Source organism: Triticum dicoccoides, chromosome 2B, assembly GCF_002162155.2.
Source record: "Triticum dicoccoides isolate Atlit2015 ecotype Zavitan chromosome 2B, WEW_v2.0, whole genome shotgun sequence".
Taxonomy (NCBI): Eukaryota; Viridiplantae; Streptophyta; class Magnoliopsida; order Poales; family Poaceae; genus Triticum; species Triticum dicoccoides.
The window spans coordinates 806,620,780-806,641,973 of NC_041383.1; the positions used below are offsets into that span (position 1 = coordinate 806,620,780).

Consider the following 21,194-nt stretch of genomic DNA (forward strand, 5'->3'; position numbering starts at 1 on the left):
CCCGCCGCATAGACTCTCTCTTCCAGCGACAGGAGCAAGAAGGCGACGCCCAACAAAGTTCCGGCTTCCCTAGCTCGACGTGAGCCCGAATTCGCCACAGATGTGATTGCAACGTGTGAATTGGAGGATGGTGATTATCTCGGCAAGATGGAGATGGGAAGAACCATGGTTGATAAGATGTGTAGAAAAGCAGCACAAGATTTTGAGTGTGATTTAGGCCCGAGTAAACCACAAGATCCGTAGATTCCCCACAGGCCTACGAGGCCTCGGCTCAAGGTACATTGTCCCCAAGGTGGTGGCCATCGGCCCTTACCATAGAGGCTCGGAGCCTCGGAGCATCTCAAGGAGATGGAGAAGGTGAAGCCTGTGGCCGCATACCACTACATCTTGGATTGCCATGAGCATCTCAAATACCGTTTCTCATATGCGGCGATGAAAATGGCAGTCCTCTCTCTCGTAGGTGACGCCCGCAGCTTCTACGCTGACGTGATGGCAACAGCGCGTATCGGTGATGCTGAGTTTGCGGACATGTTGTTTCTTGACGGTTGCTTCTTGCTGCAGTACATTCGCATGTGTTACAGCCGCAATCTTTTGTATTCGTCGTTGCTATGTTGTTTTGAATCAAATCAAGTTTGCATCAGCAATGACATAATGCTACTGGAGAACTCAGCTGCCATGGACGGTACTAGATACCCTCATGAAGTTCCTAGACACAGAGAAGCAAGTTCTGTACGGAATTGCCAGGATGGGACGCACTCTACAGCTCCGCTGGGGTGAGAATCACGGAGATTTTGAGTTGGGTGACTTCGTGCCACCACATCTCATTAGCCTCCTCCGGTTCTACAAAACAGGGGGCAGAACTATTGAACGCAAACATCGCATGTCTGATGAAGCTATCAGGCGGCCAGTTTGAAAAGCTGTTGGTGCCGCCGAACTTGCAGAGATGGGGACAACACTCACAGCAAGCAGGACAACAAAGCTCTGGGACATGGGCATCAAGAAAAGGCCTATCTCCGGCCAGATCTTCGTGGCGCCGCTGTTGCTGGATGAAATGAGAACGTCCTGGCTCATCAACATGGCCGCATTGGAGGTATGCATCGCTACAGAATTTTTGAGCTCCATTGAAACGCCAATTGTCTGCTCTTACCTTGCTGTCCTAGCAATGCTTATGGATCGAGAGGAGGATGTGCACAGGCTGCGATCGAAGCATCTCGTGCAAGGAGAACTCACCAACAAGCAGACGCTCGAGTTCTTCAAGAACCTCATCAAGCACATTAGTGGCGGCCCCCTCTACGTTCGCCTCTTGGAAGATATAGAGGATTACAGGGTCAAGCGGTGGATGTGGATCAAGGTGCACAAGTTTTTCTACAGAAACTACAAAACCATCGCTGCAGTGCTCTCCTTCATCAGTGTTCTTTTTGGTATCTTGAGGACACTCCTATTGATCTCAAGCAACCTAGTGTTAGCACTAATCTTGATATTTTGTATCTGCATATTTGTTTTGAGTCGTGCATGTAACTTAGATGATCTAGGAGTAGCGAGTCCTCTCAAGTTTCAGCGAAGGTGTGCGGAGGAGGCGAGATGCTGAGATGCTATGAGGTGCAACAGCTTGGTGAGATGCCCGTGACCGTGTGATGTGGTGCTGCATGCGGAAGCTGGAGCGGAAGGAGATGCATGAGGACCAACCGAGTGATTCGGTCAGCTATCTATGTTTGCATGCATGCTTTGGCCGGGTCATATGCCTAGAGTGATTCTAGGAGAGGAAGACCAGGTTAGTCGTTAGTAGCAAGGTTCATGCATCAGTTAGTTAGTGCATGTGCAAGTGTTGGCTGAGTCAAGTGTGATGGCCGGTGGTAGTGCGTGCGTGGAGTTAGTGGTTAGTGGACTATTGCGTGAGATCATGGTTAGTGGCCGAGCATGGTGGCTGGGCTGTGCATGGGTCCTTGTGTATATATGTACTGAGTTAATGAAAGAGGAGCCGAGAGGTCCAGCAGAAAATATGTAGCCTGTGTGCAGTGGCGGAGCTTAGTGGAGACCAACAGGGGCCATGGCCCCCCCTTATTTTTTGCATCCATTGAAGAACAAGCTACATCATGAGCCTAATTAGTGTTTAAACTACAAAATAGCCCCTCCTTCCCTATTAACTTGGTTCCTTTTGACTAATGGCCCCCTCTTGAATTATTCTCAAGCTCCGCCACTGCCTGTGTGTTCGCCAAGGAGAAGAGCCTATCGCAAAGCTTTCGTGCTCCTCCTTGGTCCATGCGTGTGTGTGTGTGTGTTCTTGAGAGAAGGTACAAGAGAAGAAGATAGAGAGAAACCACAAGAGAGCTGTGAGAGCCAGCTCAAGGTAGAAGAAGAAGCGGCACTGCGAGGAGGCGGCGCCAACACCTAGCACACGAGGCCGTCCCTGAATGAATCTTTAGTACCAGTCAATACTCGGATGCAGATTCTATTAACCCTTTGGTCTTCACTTGGTAAGCATCTGTTCAACTGACCAGGAAATAAACTGTGCTATTACCCGAGTTTCAAGTTCATATCATATCAGTTTACTCTGTTATAATGTAATACTATAATGGAATTCTTACCTTTATATCGACCTCAACTAAGTGTGTACCGGATCTCCTATGCTTTAGACTATGGATATTGTAGTAACTAATTCTTGTATTTGGCTTCTTATCACTTCTCAGAACTCTGCTTTCCAAGTCGTTTTACTGCTTTCAGTTCCTGCCTATTACCAACTTTCAGTCATGCTACTTGGACAGTTGAGCTGTACAATGATATGGGTGAGGCAGGATATGAGTGATGCCGGAAGTGCTGGTACAATGTACTGTAGTTCTGAAAGAATAGCGACTTGAAGACAAATTAAATCAAATTTAAGTAGAGATTAAGTTATGTTTTCAGTTGATTTTCATATGATAGACGTAATTTAAATTTGATCACATTAAGTTTACCTTCACAATTCTAGGAGCGTCCGAAACTAAATATATGAACACTACCAAAGAGGTTTGGCAAAAATGTGGCATTTGATAGCCTCCCACCCTCAAAACTAGATATGACATGAATTGATTTTGAAATGTTGGTAGATGAAATAAGATTCCAACACTAGTGAATTTTTCCATACAAAAAAAATGTATGACCAACTTCTATAAAACTGAATTGTTTTGTTTTGGAGAACCGACCTGTTTAGTTGTGGATAAGGCAAATTCCCGATTAAATATTTCAGAGTTCTAATTGGTTATCATCGATTCACTATTGCAGAGTGGAAACATGTGTTGAAATATCTTCTAGTCTAGTTGCGTCATTTGCATAGGATAAGGTTCTTAGGAAATTTGTTAGAGATTCCACCAATGTAATGTTCGTGTTTAAATCTCCCCTATCTCCTCTCCTCCTGTATATTCTCCACGATGTATGCATACACGAGATAAGCCTCGTTCATCAATCTTTATCTTTACCTAATGATAATAAAGCACCTATTGCTTCTGCTCGCTCACCGTCACGACATTTTAACAAAATAGTCCCTGTTGTTTTAGGTAGTTAACTTGCGGTACTAATTTAAGTTGTCAACGGTGAAAAAAAAATGTTTCGTTCGTGGGCCGTGCTGACACACGGGGGAGTAGATTTGTAAAAGGAAATATATCAGCACAGGCTCTCCTCGATGCCTACAGGTAGGGCTGGGCATATAATCCGAAAACCGATGTCCTGAACCGAACTAACCGGCACCGAACCCGAATTCACCAGAACCAGAAAAGCATTTGAACCGAACCTAGCCCGGTGAATTCGGGTGTGTCCCTCGGGCACCTGAACGGACCGAAAACCGAGTAACCACGTAGGTCCGATCTACGCGCCTGTTGCTACTCTTTCTTTTTTGAGGTAATATCACCAAGAGTCATAGAGAACTTGCGCTCGATGTTCAGTTTGGTGCTAAACTTTAAAAATATAGATTTGTGGTCATCCAACTTGTGTTCGCGTCCAAATACGGTCTCTTCGCTTGTATACAACCGTATGGCATGTCCACTTGGCGCACCAGCCTGGCGATGGCCCACATATCAGTGGTTCGGAGTGAACAAAGCGTTGGGTGACCGCAACACGCCAGTTTTTTTTTGCAGAAAAGACCCTCATAATTTATTTAATTGCATGAAAAACTCTCAAGTATAATGAAAAAAGCTGCCGCAGATGGGGTTCGAACAAGAGACAACACAAAAACAAGCACTCCACTCTGGGAAAACACTCCCAGATCTGAACGTCTCTTGTTTAAGGTTCTAGCATGCTACTTGTGAGCTGCGTCATTTATGATGTTTCTTTATTAGTTTTTTGCGAGAAAACTTGCTATCTATTCATTCTCAATCATGGTAGTACAAAGAACACCATATGTAATAAAAATCACAACCAGATCCGTGGGCCATCTAGCGACGACTACAAGCACTGGAGCGAGCAGAAGACGCATTGTCCCCATCTTTCTTCCTTCGTCGGAGCCGGGCAAACCTTGTTGTAGTAAATAGTCGAGAAGTTGTCGTGCTAAGGTCACATAGGACCAACGCACCGGAGTAGCAACCATCACTGATGTATAAAGTCATAGATTGGAAGGATGAAACTTGTAAACACCCAAACGAAGGCGAACGAAGAGCAGACCAAAAAAATCCAACGAAGAATAGCACCGACCGAATCTCATGAGATCCGACAGAGACACACCTCCACACACCCTCCAACGAAGCTAGACGCAGCATTGCGACAAGAATGGAACGTAGGAGATATTATTTACCGAGGGACATCACCGCCCCAACACAGCCCTAACCAAGACGTTGAAACTAACGAGAACGAGAACGGGGTCCCTCCCGTCGGCGGGAGGCCGAGGTCCTCTGCACCTCCATGGTCCAAAGGCCATCGGAGATGAGGCGGACGGGTGACGACACCGCCTTTTCTTGAGGGAGGAAAGAGAAGTGGTACCTGACTATATTGTTTAAAGAAATTGGATTCAAGAGGGCCCATTGTGGAAATCTACGTAGGCTCCCATCCGTAACAAACTTCCATAGTTTTGCCCTCTACGTATGTCCATCCAAAAAAAAAGAAAAACATGTAAATATACATCGTAAGGTGCACACGAGTACGTTGATCCGTGCATGTAACGAATTCCACGCCACCTCGGTCGACGAATACATACAGATCGATCGATCGATCGTGCCCGGCCCTAGCTAGCAAACCGAGATCGATCGATGGCCGATGCACGCGTACGACGCCGCGCCGGCGTCGAGATCGGGGACGACGCCCTCCGCGAGATCCTGGCGCGCGTGCGGGGCCTGAGGGACCTCCTCCGCTGCGCGGCCACATGCAAGCGGTGGCGCCGCCTCATCACCGATCGGGACTTCCTCCGCCGCCGACCGTCCGTCCTCGCCGGGATCTTCTCCCAGGACTATTACCCCGACGACGACATGGCCCGGCGCCCCTCGGCCTCGGGGAAAGACATCAGCCTATACAGGCCTCCGTGGTTTCTGAGCCTGCACGCCGGTCTCGACAACATGCAGGAGCGTCTTGCCTTGGACTCGCTGGTCGCCGCCGGCACCAACTTCCACAGGCTGTTCGACTGCGCGAGGCCATTGGCGGCGCGCCGTGGTTACCTCCTCGCGCGTGTCCTGCCATCCTTCTCACCTGATGTCAGCGATAGCGACAACCACCGTAGGCGGGAGAAGCTCCATCTGGCAGTGTGCCGCCCTCTGCTCGACAAGACGAGCACACATCTTCTCCCGCCACCTCCCTTCGACATGACCGAGTACTTGGACCGCACTCTGAAAGGTTACGCAATTCTCACCGCCGCGGACCACATGAGCGGTGACGGTAACTTGGTGGACCACATGTCGCCGCCCAAGTTTCAAGTGTTACTAATTTACAGTGACCATCTCAATGGTTTTGTATGCGCCTCCGCCTACCGCTCGGACACACCCCGTGGTTGGAGTATGCCGGTCAAGTGTTGCCCAGCGTTCGGGCTCAGCAGGTATGGCCCCATGCACTGGAGTCATCGCGCACGGTAGTGTGCACTGGTTGTTCAAGGATGAAATTGCAAACCAGATCTACGCACTTAACATAAGCGCAGACACATCACATGTCTCTATGGCCAAGATCCAGACCAATGTCAGTGATATCATAACATCGCCCATCCCATGCGTTGCCGGAGAAGAAGGAAGATTTTCCTTTGTTACTATTGAAAGGAATGGTGTGGCTCATCTTTGGACCAAGCAAGATCAAGACGATGGCAGCCATGACCAAGGTGTGTGGCAATGCTCTGAGCTAGCCAAGTTTGGGAGCAAGAGAATAGACCTTGTCTTCTTTGCAGAGAGCAGAGGTGCTTTACTTGTTGAGCAAGGCGGTGCCTTCTCCACTGTCGACCTCAAGAGTAAGGAGAACATGCCAGTGTATCTCAAAGATGAAAGACCGGAGCATTTAAGGGGCACCCGCTGGTTTCCAACAGACTCGTGCAGTAGCACCTGTTGCCGCACCTGCTATCGTACACACTGTGGTGGCGCCTGTGAATTCACACCTCCGGTGTTGTACGAGATGCATTGGGCCTTTATATCCCTCTCTTCTCATGTGGGAGATGACATAAAGAGTAGATTGATTAACACTATCTAAACATGGTACATTTAAGTGGTACCTAGTTAGTCAATTATAGGATCGGACCAATAATATGCACGTTTTGATGAAGATGGATAGGTGTTGCTGGAATTAACGAGAGATGGCAGTCACCTTCATCCACTACTGGAAATTCCTTTTCTGCTGAATGTTGCTGTTTTTGTTGTGTTCCGATCCATTCCACGGGCTTTTGGCAAATTAAGATGGTCTTTGCCAGAGTAGTGTTAACCCGCATGCATTTTTGCTTGGTTATTTGTGATGCCTCCACTTTAGTGAACTTGCTATGTCGTTGTCTCTGCCTTGCTTGTTGGTTTGACAGATTATGAAATATTAGCTATGATATTCGTTCATTTCCGGTATCAGTTTTGTCATGTTTCAGATAACGAGTGAGCATCAGATCCAGTAAAATTTAGCTAGCAGTGCAGGTAAATAATCTTTTCCCCGTACTTCATCTCTTGAAAAGGAGATAACACTGAAGTTTCTGTGTCCCACAGAAAGAGATAGTATCAGATAGAGTTAAATTAGATAACACCGCAGATAAACAATCTTTTTTCCTGTACTTCATCTCTAGAAAAACGTCTTGTCAGTTTTTCAGAATATAGCTAACATTGCTGAAAGAATTGGTGGAAGCGTTCCTACTCCTCCTTGGAGGAGCCGCGTCGTATATATTGATTGTGGGCAGAAACAACCTCTGCCGTGGTTTACAAGATGTCTCTCGATCTCTTGGATTCGGTGGTTACAACTTAAAGGAGAGATAGAAGGATACGGGAGAGGATAGAGATAGAGGAAGTTGAGATTACATGTCCAGAACGTTTACAACTCTATTTCTAACATCCTCTCTTAATCTCAACTATCCTATATTAAGATTGTTCTTGAGCTCTTCAAATGACTTGACTGGCAAGGCTTTGGTGAACCCATCTGCAACTTGATCTTTCGAAGGAATGAATCGTATCTCTAACTTCTTCTCTGCAACTCTTTCTCGCACAAAGTGAAAGTCTATTTCAATGTGCTTTGTTCTAGCATGGAACACAGGGTTAGCCGATAGATAGGTAGCACCCAAGTTATCACACCATAGACATGAGATGCGTTGTTGCTTTATTCCCAATTCTGCAAGCAATGACTCCAACCAAATAATTTCAGCAGTAGCATTTGCTAGAGACTTATATTCAGCTTCTGTACTTGATCTTGATACTGTTGCTTGTTTTCTGGCACTCCATGAAATAAGATTAGAGCCAAAGAAAACTGCAAATCCTCCAGTTGATTTTCTGTCATCACTACAACCTGCCCAATCAGCATCAGAGAAAGCACTGACAAGTGTAGAGTTAGAGCGTCTGAACTGAAGTCCCAAGCCTGCAGTGTGCTTAACATATCGTATAATTCTTTTCACAGCTGTCCAATGAATGGATGTAGGAGCATGCAAATACTGACACACTTTATTGACAGCAAAAGAAATATCTGGCCGTGTCAAGGTTAAGTACTGTAGTGCTCCAACAGTGCTCCTATACCTTGTGATTTCTTCTTCCTTAAGAGGCTCCCCTTCATGTGCTGAGAGTTGCTCCGAAGAAGATAGTGGTGTGGGTGAAGGCTTGCAATCCTTCATTCCCATGCGAGTCAGAAGTTCGGTGACATATTTTTCTTGATTCAACACTACTCCATCTTGAATCTTCTTGACTTCAATGCCTAAGAAAAAATGCAAATCACCAAGGTCCTTCAAGGCAAACTCTGAACTTAGATCATGCAAAAGAGCATTAGTAGCACTTTGTGAGGAACTTGCAACTATGATATCGTCAACATATATGAGCACGAAAATGACGGTGTTTGCCTTGTTGTAAATAAAGAGAGAGGTGTCAGCTTTAGATGCAATGAAACCAAGATGCTTTAACTTTGAACTCAACCTGGAGTACCATGCTCGAGGCGCTTGCTTCAGACCATAAAGTGCCTTGTCAAGTTTGCACACATGGTAAGGTTTTTGTTTATTTTCATACCCAGGTGGTTGCTTCATATAGACCTCCTCTTCCAGAACACCATGCAAGAACGCGTTCTGTACGTCTAGCTGTCTCAGACTCCATCCTTTGGATATAGCAATAGCCAGAACAAGTCGTATAGTTGCAGCTTTTACAACAGGGCTAAAAGTATCCTCATAATCAATACCATAGCGTTGCTTGAAACCTTTTGCAACTAAACGCTGTCAATGGAGCCATCTGCCTTCTTTTTGATTCTATAAACCCATTTGCAATCAATGATGTTTTTACCTTTCTGATTTGGCACCAAATGCCATGTTTTGTTCTTCATAAGTGCAACATATTCTTCATCCATTGCTTTTCTCCATTTGGGATCGTCAAATGCATCATCCAATTTTGTTGGTTCACCTGAAATACACAACATGCCATATGGTATAGTACCATCAGTCCTTATTTTTGGATTTCTAATACCTTTCTGCAACCGAGTCGTAGCCCTCAAAGGAGCAACTTTTTGCTGCTGCACAGGAGGTTGTGTATTTCGGCTGGCTGCAGATGATCCAGAAGAGCCTTCCAGGCTCGTTGCATGCGTTGCGGCAGACAATTCCAAGTGAGCTGACGCAGACGATCGTGTGGCATCTGATGTGGCCGTACTTGCACTGTTTTCGCTGGAGTCCATGCTCGTTTCCTGCGCAGACGATCCCGCACCGATTACTGACGCGCCCGCTGGTCCAGGGGCTGTCGGCCGCAGGCGCGCGCTCGCTCCACCACGTGATGACGTGGCTGCGCCGGACTGGGTTGTCACCGCCCGGCCCCGCTGTCCACTGTTCGGCGTGGGATTCAGCGCAGATCGCGCGTGATCCAAGGCTGATGGACGCGCAGGCGTGCCAGGCGCCTCCGAATCATCCTCGTATGGCGCGCCTGCTCCCTCTTCTCCATCTACATGCAATATAGCATCATTTCCTGCCAGATTTTGATCATTTTGACCATTTTCTGCGCCATTTTCTTCAAGGACCTGCACAGGCATGAGAGAAAGACTAGAACTAGCATGGTTACTATCATATTGGTTATCACAATTGTTGTCTCCCCCGTGATCAAAACTCTGGAGGTTACGTGGAAGAAGGAGTATTTCCTTGCGAAGAAGGGCACCGGCATTTGGATGGAGAGATTTGAAAGGAAAAACGGATTCATCAAACACAACATCTCTAGAGATATAGACTCTGCCTGTGGAGACGTCAAGGCATTTTACTCCCTTGTGCATAGGACTGTAACCTAAGAAGACACATTGTTTTGAACGAAACGCAAGTTTGCGTGTGTTATATGGTCTGAGGTTTGGCCAGCATGCACAACCAAAGATGCGAAGGGATGTGTAATCGGGAGTAATACCAAAAAGGCGTGTGATGGGCACCTCAAATTTTATGACTTTACTAGGACGAATATTGATGAGATATGTAGCTGTGAGAAAGGCTTCATCCCAGAATTTTAGAGGCATAGAAGCATTGGCTAGCAATGGTAGTCCTACTTCAACAATGTGACGGTGTTTGCGTTCAGCTGAACCGTTTTGCTGGTGAGCATGGGGGCAAGAGAGATGGTGTGATATTCCAATTTTTTGAAAGAAGGAATTAAGTTTCTCATATTCACCACCCCAGTCAGTTTGCATGGCAAGAATTTTGGAGTTCAATTGTCGTTCAACAAGATTCTGGAAATTGCTAAAGACTTGAAAAACATCAGATCGTTTCTTTACCAAATAAATCCAAGTAAATTTGCTATAGTCATCAATGAAGCTTACATAATATGAGAATCTACCAACTGATGTGGGGGCTGGCCCCCACACATCTGAAAAAATAAGTTGTAATGGAGCTGTGGATACACTGGTAGGAATAGGGTATGGCAATTGATGACTTTTAGCTTGTTGACACGAATCACAAACTGACTCAACACTAGACTCATAGGGAAGTTTATTTTTGCTAAGGACATGCTGAACGATGACTGAGGATGGATGACCCAAGCGACTGTGCCACTTTGCTGAAGTTGGCTTGGTGACACTCCAGGCTTGTTTATTCGACCATGATGATGACGATGATATAAGTGGATAGAGGCCCCCCTCACACTTTCCTCTAAGGATGACTCTCCTCGTTGCCAAATCCTTGATAACAAAAGAGTAAGGATAAAATATGATAAGAACATTGTTATCAAGAGCAAAGCGATGAACTGAGATAAGATTCTTTGATGCTTGAGGACTATGTAGAACATTGTTTAGATGTAAATTTTTAACGGGGGTTTTAACAATTGAATTTCCAATATGAGTGATTTCCATACCAGAACCGCTTGCCGTGTGCACTTGGTCGCCACCATGATACTTCTCTCTCATCGTTAATTTGTCGAGCTCCCCCGTGATGTGTTCGGTTGCACCAGAATCTGCATACCAATTAGTATCAACACCATAAGAGTTGGTGGTGACCACGTTTGCCCTTTTTTCTTCTTGGTGGTCGTCATCGTAACGATGCCAGCACACCCTAGCGCCGCCGGCATGGTGCTTGTAGCAGATCTGACATTCTGGAAAGTCACGATCCTCCTGCTGCTGTTGCTGTCGTGGATGTGAGCGCTGGTGGTAGCCGCCGCCACCACCACCACGGGCTGGAGACGAGGATGAGCGATCCCCACGCCCACGCCCACGCCCTCTGGTGCCGCGACCACGGGGGCCCTTGCCCCGATTCTGACCGCGCCCTCTGTAGACGGCGTTGGCAGATCCGTGGTAGCCGCCAGCGGGAGCATCTCCTAGCATCTCCATTCTCTGATCAAAAGTAGCAATCTGCGCAAACAAATCATCAACAGAGATTGTGTTCTTGATGGCGCCGACCGCTGCAACCACTGGATCGTAGTCACGGTCGAGACCAGCTAGGATGTAGTCGACCATCTCCGGATCAGAGACGGGCCGACCAGCAGCAGCTAGTTCATCTCCTAAACTTTTCATCTTTGCCATGAACAGGGTGCTTGGCATGGTTCCCTTCTTTGTGTTGGAGATGGCCATCCTCAGATTCGTGATCCGAGACTGAGACTGCGAGGCGAAGAGAGTCGTAAGTGCAGTCCATAAATTGAAGGTATTCTCCTTACCGACGACTTGTGCTAGTATCTCCATGGAGAGGGAATTGAGCAGGTAGCTGAGGACTTGCTGGTCCTTTGACAGCCATGGTCCGTAGACCGGGTTGGGCACCATGGATGTGCTCTTGTCCGACTGCTGCTGCTCCACCATCTTCGGGGGCGCTGCATCGGTGCCATCCAGGAGTCCGGTGACCTGCGCTCCTCGCAGGGCCGGCATGACCTGGGCCTTCCAGAGGAGAAAGTTTCCCCTTGCTAGCTTCTCGGTGGGTGGCGCTCCAAGGTTAAGGGCGACAGGAGAAGAGGAAGACATGGCGAGGTAGATTGGTTTTTCTCTGTGGACGCTAGATCGATTGGAAGAGGTTGGCTCTGTATACCATGAAAGAATTGGTGGAAGCGTTCCTACTCCTCCTTGGAGGAGCCGCGTCGTATATATTGATTGTGGGCAGAAACAACCTCTGCCGTGGTTTACAAGATGTCTCTCGATCTCTTGGATTCGGTGGTTACAACTTAAAGGAGAGATAGAAGGATACGGGAGAGGATAGAGATAGAGGAAGTTGAGATTACATGTCCAGAACGTTTACAACTCTATTTCTAACAATTGCAACCAAACATGCATCCAGACATGGTTATCCTTGGCATCAGTCAAATATCTGGCATAATATTCCGTCTGCCGTATCGCCATTCGCCAGTGGTAGACGACCGATGTAGTAGGCGTCCCTTTGGGAACAAAGCATTCCTTCACGAACGAAGCGTCCCTTCGTGGACTATATATTGTAACCACAATCATCAATGAGAACAACGATTCCTGCCATTTTACTCTGTCTTTTATTACGTTATCAACGTGTGTCTCTCCGCTGGAGAGAAAGGCCGGAGGTGCCCGACGAGGCGACCTCTCGAAGACGGCTTCGGCCCACCACGGCATTCGGTGCACGAGAGCGGCGGTGGCGTCTCCCGACGTTCGACCGCGGCGTCTGGCCTTACGCATCTCGCATGGAACAGCGGCGCCAGAAACCATGGACTTCGGCCTAGTCCTTCCCTAGCAGAGGCGACGGTCGGCGTCGTACCGGCTAGCGTCGCCATCGGCGGGTGCTAGCAGTTAGCCCACACGGCTAACGGAAGATTCCTCCCATAGAAATTTCCTACTAATTATGTCTTATGCCTCACCATTGCCTTCACGCGCACAACTCGGCTGACAACAGCACTACAAGTGCAAGGCACAGTGTTTTCATGCGCATGGAAGGTGTTGATTTCCATTGCTGTAATAGCCTAGAAGCACCTCTTATTGGTCGGGCCCTTTGCAATTATAGCTACCTACGACACAAAGATATGATGATACTTGTGGTGATTTGGGTATAACAACAGGTCATCATTTTGTGGGGATATCTGGATCAAAGAGCAAATGCTTTCATATCCCTTGATATTTTGTTCTTACTTCCGAACAAGTACAATTTGTTCTTAAGAATAACCACAAAAATAACAGAAACTATGAAACACTTTAAGCGAAAAAACATTAATCTATTGTTCGTACTTCAGGCTACCAAACCAGCAAAACAACATAGTCGCATCTATTTAGAAAATTGCAATGCAAACAGACCTGATAGATTTTATAGAAGTTTGTAATAAATACAAGAATTCCAAACAGAAAAGAAATACTCCTTCAATCATAGGTGGCCTCAAACACATTCTTTCAAGGTTGATTCTCAGGCAATTTAAATAAAAATATATTACCTTTTGAGCATGGTTAAAATAGTTTAGGCAGAGAGGATACATATCAGGAAAATACTACTATAATTAATGAATTAGTGTACGCACCTTAATATGATCCCAGTATGCGTGTAGATACGAGGTTTGCCCTAGACCTTATCATACCGTGGTGGATTAATGAAAATACAGCCAGCTCAGGAAAATAATAACTGAGACAATGGAACGGCACTAACAAGTGTTTTTCTGGTACTGTCAAAATAATAATAGGAAAAAAAACATTTGATCATGGTATCATCTAGTATTGACCAAAGCACTCGTAGTACATCCCTTCAGACATAACGTTATACCCGCGGAAATCTGTTGGTGCTCCCGGGAGCGCGCGTTCCTGCCCATGAAAATATTTTTTAAATGTCAAAAATATACCAACAAAAATTCTACGTGTTCTTTGTCATATCCAAATGCTACATATGAATTTGCAAGCAAAAAGATTAAACATTTTTGCCCGTGCAAGAAAATAAACAAAATAAACAGCAAATGTTACCCCAAAATGTCACCTGAAATTTATTTATTTTCACGGGCAAAACACCGCTGCTCCATTTCGCATGAATTTTTTTAAGAATACTTACGACACTAACACGAACATCTATAAAAAAATCAGATTTTTTTGAGAAACATTTACTATATTTTTTGTTTACTATTCACGTGGGAGCATGCGCTCCCGGAGCCAAAACACCATTGTAGTATCAACTTTTATAGAGCGTAATAGCATCATAACATGATGACTACTCGTGGTATTGATGATGCATCATCTATATGTGCAAGAACAGAGCCGATGTGCATCATAACGTTAGAGCAACTCCAACGTAGCGATTCATTTCGTCCGCCGCCGTCCGTTTGGATTCGCGCGGATAAAAGAAGTGGCCCAATGCGCCGACCCAAACGCAAAACGCGTCCGTGCTGACGCATTTGCAGCTCAAATTTGCGTCCCAAATGCGTATGCACGGACGCGGAACGGACGCCACACGCGCCTTCTCGATGTCCACCGCGGCCCCACCTGGCGGTCGCCCAACTACCCGCCACCTTGCTGGTCAACTTAATTTATGATCTCGGGCCCATGCGTCAGCGACGACGGTCGTCCTTTTTTAAGCCGACCGTGTGGCGGGGCCGTCCTCATCCAGTTCCCGTCCCCATCTAGGCCACACTCGCTCCCCAGTCGCCGGCAAGCAAACCCTAGCGAACCCTCCCCGCCGTCCCTCCCCGCCGCCTCGCCAAAGCCGAGCTCCAGCCGCAGCCGCAGCCGGAGCCCATCGAGCGCTACTCCTGGACGGGAGTAGTGCGTGAGTGGGTGAGGCCGCCGCCGGTCTGGATGCGGGCCACGCCGGAGCAAGAGGCGGCGTACCTCGAGCACTGGCGGCAGATCCGGGTGGCCGAGGAGCACCACGACGGCGAGTACCTCGAGATGCTCGAGCGCGACGCCGAGGCCGAGGAGGAGGCGCGCCAGGCCGCGGCGGCCCAGGAGGCGGCACTACCAGCGCCGGCACAGCACGCACCTGACATGGCCGCGCTCTGGAACACGGCGTTTGGCTGGGCCGGTCTGGCGCCGATGCTCATCGACCTCACGGACCCCGAGGACGACGACGACGCCTAGGGCAGCGCGTCGACGCGTAGTTTTTTAGTTTGTTTTTATTTTCATTAAATGCTAATGTGGACGCGTGGACTCCTGCCGGCCTTCGTGGCCGGCTTTATTGTTTAATTAATTTAGTTTTTGTGTTAAATATGCTTGCGTTCAGCTTTTTTTACGCCGTCGAAATGGGTCGCGCTAGCGTTGAGCTCACGCGCCAACCCAAACGAACAAAAAGCGGACAAAATCGTTGTCCGTTTGGGTCGGCCCGTTGGAGTTGCTCTTATACCCGCACTGGTAGCAGTCTAGCAGACGAGGTACGCAACTTGTTTTTTTGGCGGAAAAGCCACACAATATTAGTATATTGATAAAATAAAGAATCATTCTCCTTGCTTTATTTTCGCAAAAAAAATCTCCTTGCTTTTTTAGGAAAGCCATCATGACGGTTCATATTTCATGCGAAAATAAGGATACATTGTTTGATAGAACGTCCACTAGAAAACCCGGACGCTCCGACTTCCAAACAATAGTTCCAGAGGTCTCCGAATTCCTAGCCAACACATCGGCCGCCATATTGGCCTCCCTAGGATAGTGATTAAAAACAATAAAACTAAAATTACGAGCTAAGAAAGTACATTCTTCATAGATAGCCGCCGCAGGTCCGAGGGAGTTCCCGCAGTTCTGCATAACATCAATCACCTCCATGCAGTCCGCTTCGACATATAATTTGTTGCAACCCATATCATTAGCAAGTAACAACCCATTTCTCAGAGCCCTTGCTTCTGCCGTCGCTGCATCCTCCACAAAGGGAATGTCCTCGCACGAAGCAGCTAAAAAATGTCCCATGTGATCTCGCAGGATAGCTCCTGTACTCCCAGAGCCGCTGTCCATTTCAAATCCCGCGTCGAGGTTCAATTTTATAATTCCCTCGGGTGGCCTCTCCCAGCCGTGCCTCCTGATCTTTGTGTTCTTATTTTTTGCTCTTGTGAAGTTTTTAGCTAGAGCCGCAATAGCATGCGCGGATCTGGACGGGTCCTGTAGAAAATCCTAGTGGGTGTAGCGGCGACGCTCCCACCACACGTACCATACAGTGGTTGCCACCAGTACATTGCATTGGACTCCCACCATTGATGCCTGTAGGCTGCTCTTGGGCCGAAACAAGTCAGCTAGTACTGATCCTCCCTCACGTTGTGCCGTACATACCTCAGCCACCAATTGTCCTAGACCCAGGATGCACCACAAATCTTGTACTCGTGGGCATAAGAAGAGGGCATGTTTAATACTCTCACAATCGATAGTGCAAATAGGACATTGCGAACTCGTGATCATATGTCTATTTGCTACAAACCCCAGACAAGGGATGGCTTCAAGTAAGGCTCTCCACACATGAATCTTTATCTTGGCTGGTACACTTAATTTTCAAATGGTACACCAAATAGGACTAGTACTTGAGGATTGAACTGAGCTTATCATTCTCAACTTTCGTCCGTGTTGGTGTTCCCACTCTTCATGATAAGCTGACCGTATAGAAAAAATATCGTTCTTATTGCAGTGCCAAGAGACAAAATCATTCATCATGCCTATAGCTAGAGGTATATTCAGAATACGATGTACATCGACTGGCCAAAATAATTCATTAAGCAACTGCTCATCCCAAACTCAATTCTCTTCATCTAACAACTCAGAGACACATGTGATGACAATATTACCCCTCGGTGTCATTACTCCCCGTGTAGGGCTGGTTGGGATCCTCCCATATGTTTATTTGAGAGCCATCCCCTACTCTCCATATATGCCCTCTCTTGAAAGTCTGTATCCCACTCCATAGGCTATGCCATGTATAAGAACTACCCTTCTTGAGACTACAATTCAGAAGGTCACCCTCAGGAAAATATTTAGCCTTCAACACTCTCGCACAAAGCGATTTTGGTTCAGACAACAACCTCCAACACTGCTTAGCCAAAAGTGCCATGTTAAAACAGTGCAAGTTTCTGAATCCCATGCCACCTCTCTCTTTCGGAACACACATCTTTCACCATGCAAACCAATGCATATGCTTTTTTATATCATCATCGCCCCACCAATACTTAGACATGGTCGTTGTAATGCTATTGCACACCTGTTTGGGAAATTTAAAAACTGACATAGCATACGACGGGATAGCCTGTATCACTGCCTTCAGCAAGACCTCCCTACCTCACACAGATAACATTTTTTCTTTCCAACCCCTTATTCTGCTCAAAACTCTATCAATAAGATGTTGAAAATAATCTGACCTATCAATTCCCACAATTGGGGGTAGTCCCAAATATTTGTCCGTGATCGCCTCTGCCATAATATTTAAAGTTGTGCAGACCTTGACTTGAGTTTCAACAGGGGTACAGGGGCTAACGGAAATACTCGATTTAGCTTCACTCACCAGTTGTCCTGAGGCAGCACAATGATTGTCCAGTGCTCTCCGGAGACTATTAGCATTTGTTGCATCGGCCCTCATAAGGATAAGGGAGTCGTCGGCAAACAGTAGATGTGAAACCGGGGGGCGTCCCGGCAAACCCGAACTCCAAGCAAATTACCCGCCTCCTCTTCATGCGTAATCAGGCTAGAAAGGCCTTCAGCACAGAGCAAGAATAAGTATGGCGAGAGTGCATCCCCCTGTCTGAGACCCCTGGACGGAACAAAATAATCAGATAACTCATTATTAACTCGGACTTGGTACCTTACAGATTTTACACACTCCATAATCAATGCCACCCAGTTGGGCCTAAACCCCAGTCTTAGTAAAACCTTCTCCAGAAAACACCACTCGACCCGGTCGTAAGCCTTGTGCATATCAAGTTTCACCACACAAGTGCCATATTTACCAACCGTTTTCCTCTTAATTGCATGATATGATTCAAAAGTCACAAGAAAATTATCCGTGATGAGCCGCCCTGGAACAAAGGCGCTTTGGTTTGGTGAAATAATATATGTCAAGAGACATTTAAGCTGGCTCGCTAGAAGTTTAGAGATCACCCTTGTGTACCATGTTACATAGGCTGATAGGATGAGATTGTGTAATCACATTTGGATTTTCAACCTTCGGGATTAGAACAATGGTGGTATTATTCCACCCCTCAGGGATCTTCCTTGAGTTAATGGCCAGCAACACCTCATCAATCAAGTCCTCACCAATTATATGCCAGAACCGTTTATAAAAAACAGCATGTAACCCGTCCGGGCAAGGGGCTTTTAAGTCGCCGATATTGTACATCGCTTTCTTCGCTTCCTCGCGTGAGTAGGCCCTGTTTAGTTCAGCATTCATCGCCTCATTAACATGTGGTTTGATTTTCTCTATGACATGAGCATTCGGTTCCAGAACACCAGATGTAAAGAGCCCTGAAAAGTAAGCTGCAGCATGAGCTTTGATGAGCGCCTCTTCTTCTATCCATTCACCATTCTCCTTCTGAATCCGCTTGATAAAATTCTTTTTTTATCGTCCATTAGCAGCTCGGTGAAAGAAATCTGTATTTTGGTCTCCCCGGGTTAGCCAATCAGCCCAGCCACGTTGGAGCCAATATATCTCTTCCTGTTCAAGTAACTTTTCAATTTGCAGGTGCAGTTCGTGCTTCCTAACAGCAGCAGCATCATTCAGCGGACCCGACAACACTACGTTTAGTTGTTTCTGCAGCTCTCTAAGCCTATGCAGTCGGCCCTTTAATACTTCTCTGTCCCAACGATGTAGTGCGCCATGAACTTCCGATGTATTTTCTGCAAATGATGCTATCCCGGATGCCTTGCGTCTGTCCCAGGCCACTTGAACAATCGTCTCGATGTCCTCCTCAGCCAGCTAGCGTGCCTCGAATTTACGAGGGCCGCAAGGTCCTCTAGTTTGTACTCTGAGCTGGTATTCTGTATCAATAAGAACCGGTCGGTGATCGGATTTATCGAATTCCTCATTCGACACACCGTAACCAGGGAACATGTCCGCCCATCGAATGTTACTAGTTGCACGATCTAGACGCTCTCGTATGTTTCCTCGTCGCCATGGGAAGATGTCGCCGGTGTAGCCAAGGTCGTCCAGACCACGGTCAGAGAGGGCATCGTTGAAAGCTTGCATGGAACGTTGGGGCCGTGCAACACCCCCTTCTTTTTTATGGGTATGTAAAATTTCATTGAAAACTCCAGATAGTAACCACGGCATGTCTGACATAGCATGTAATTCCCTTATGTAGTCCCACGTCAAATGTTTCCGTTCTCCACTTGGCTCCCCATAAAGACCCGTGAACCGCCATGTGTTGTTGGAACCTTCGTTTATTCGGATGTCAATGTAGTTGGTATGTACTCGTGATGACGTTACCCCCAACTTATTGTACCAAAACATAACCAGACCACCACTTCTACCATCGCTTTCTGAAATCGCCATTGCCTCAAAACCCAAACACGCCTTGAGCTTTTCTGCCTTAGCTTTGTTCAGATGTGCTTCAGACAGAAAAAACACATCTGGTCTTACCCGCCCTTGGATCCCAAGAGCTAAAAAATCTCCTCGCTTTAGTTTACTAATACTGGAATTTCTCAATCACTGTAAAGTTCGGTGTGAATGTTACTACGTCGAGGAATTTATTCAATATTTGTTGCAAAATTGTTTTTTTTAGCTAGGGAAGCAGTCGCTTAAAAGGTTTTTGTTTTATTCCACGGATTTTGACGATTGGAGGCCGGCCTGTTTCAAGGCTCATGCTACTTTAATAAACAGGTTTTTTTTAGGGCAAATTGCTGGCCCCGACGGTTACTAGCCGCGTTCAGCCGCGTTGGTTCGGTCGACAAATACACGATCATGCGGGAGGACCCTAACCACCAAGAGATAGATCGATCCATCGATGGACAACGCACGCGTACGCCGCCGCCGCGACGGCGCCGAGATCGGGGACGACGCCGTCCGCGAGGTCCTGGCGCGGCTGCCGGGCCTGCGGGAACTCCTGCGCTGCGCGGCCACGTGCAAGCACTGGCGCCGCCTCGTCCTCGACCGGGCCTTCCTCCGCCGCCTCGGCCTCTGGCCGGACACGGCGCGCCGCCCCTGCATCCTCGCCGGGGTCTTCTCCCAGATGTGCTACTCCCGCGACGACTCGAGGGACGAGGGCAGCCTCTACGCGCCTCCGCGCTTCATCAACCTCCAGGCCGGCCTCGACGACGTGCGTCATCCTCCCCGTGCCTTCTACTCGTTCGTCACCATCGACGGCGACGACCGCGGGCTCTTCCATCTCGCGAGGCCACTGGCGGCGCGCCGCGGCTTCCTCCTCGCGCGCCTCCTGCAGCCGTATTCGCCCGGCAACCGCGGCGACGGGCCCAACAAGCTCCACCTGGCTGTGTGCCGTCCTCTCCTCGACAGGAGGAGCACGCATCTCCTCCCGCCGCCTCCCTTCAACATGGACGACTACTTGGACAACAATCTGATAGGCTGCGCGATCGTCACCGCCGCAGACCACGCCGCCACCACCGCCGGCGATGCTAGTTTGCTTCCGGTGGACGTGGACCACAAGCAGCAGCAGGATCAGCAATCCGCGTTTCAAGTTTTATTGATGTACAAGGACAACAACGACGGCTTTGCGTACGCCTGCGCCTACTCCTCGGCCGCGCCCGGCGGTGGTGGTGGTTGGACTGCTCCGGTCAAGTCCTACCTGGCTTCCCGGTACACCAGGTGCGGCCCACGCGCCGGCCTAGTCGCCCACGGCATCGTGCACTGGCTGTTCATGCATTACCAAAACCATCAGATCTACGCCCTTAAGCTAAGCATGGACACGCTGCACGCCACTTTGACCGAGATACCCATCGAAGTGCACCCCACCATGCCACGGCCGCCAATCCCATGCACCGTCGACGGAAGGCTGTCGTTTCTTACCATAGGAGAAGACGGCGTAGCAGATCTATGGACCAAGCAAGAACAAGATGACGTTGTAGCAGCCAAAGAGAAAGAACAAGATGACAACGCCTGGCAAAGCTCTCAGCTGACGAGCCTGGGGAGCGAGAGAATAAGCTCGGTCTTCTTTGCAGAGACCAGAGGTGCTTTGCTCGTCGAACAACATGGCGGTGCCCTCTCTATCGTCGACCTCAAGAGCAAGGAGAAGTCGCCGATGCATCTAAAGGACGAAACAAGCGAGCAGCATTCGAGGGGCACGTGTCGGTTCCTAGAGTCGTGCAGCAGTAGCTGCTGCCGC

General features: G+C 47.9%; 1 pseudogene; it reads left to right on the forward strand.

Moving 5' to 3' along the window:
* The first annotated feature begins 348 nt into the window (after positions 1–348).
* On the forward strand, positions 349–2,803 carry LOC119361511 (annotated as a pseudogene).
* Positions 2,804–21,194: the final 18,391 nt, after the last annotated feature.